Genomic DNA, 417 nt, shown 5'->3' with positions numbered 1-417 from the left:
TGGGGGTGGAGGGGGTTAGTAAAAATTTAGAGTCACAACATTGATAAAGTAAATGTACATAGTAGTTTATTAGTTGTAAAAGCTTAGCAGGATTTTACCTAGTGGTTTTTTAAAAGTGTAAGTTGATATATTCAACTTTCCTATTAGGTAAGAAGGTGCATTCTAATGACAGTATTTCACTAGCATTACTTAGCAAATTAGCTTTGCCCATAATATCTGCTTTAATTTATATATATGCAACACTAAAAAGAAACTTTATAAAATGGACTGACCTAATATAAATATAGGGAAGGTTATCAACGAGTTATATTTTTATATTTGTTGACCACTTCAAGAGTAAACCAGGTAAAAAGTCTATTTAAGATAATTCACTTGTACAACAATAAATCCTTAATTCCAAGCAAGTTGGTGTCTGTT

This window comes from Nicotiana attenuata, unplaced genomic scaffold (assembly GCF_001879085.1).
Source record: "Nicotiana attenuata strain UT unplaced genomic scaffold, NIATTr2, whole genome shotgun sequence".
Lineage (NCBI taxonomy): Eukaryota > Viridiplantae > Streptophyta > Magnoliopsida > Solanales > Solanaceae > Nicotiana > Nicotiana attenuata.
Note: the sequence above shows the minus strand (reverse complement) of the source record.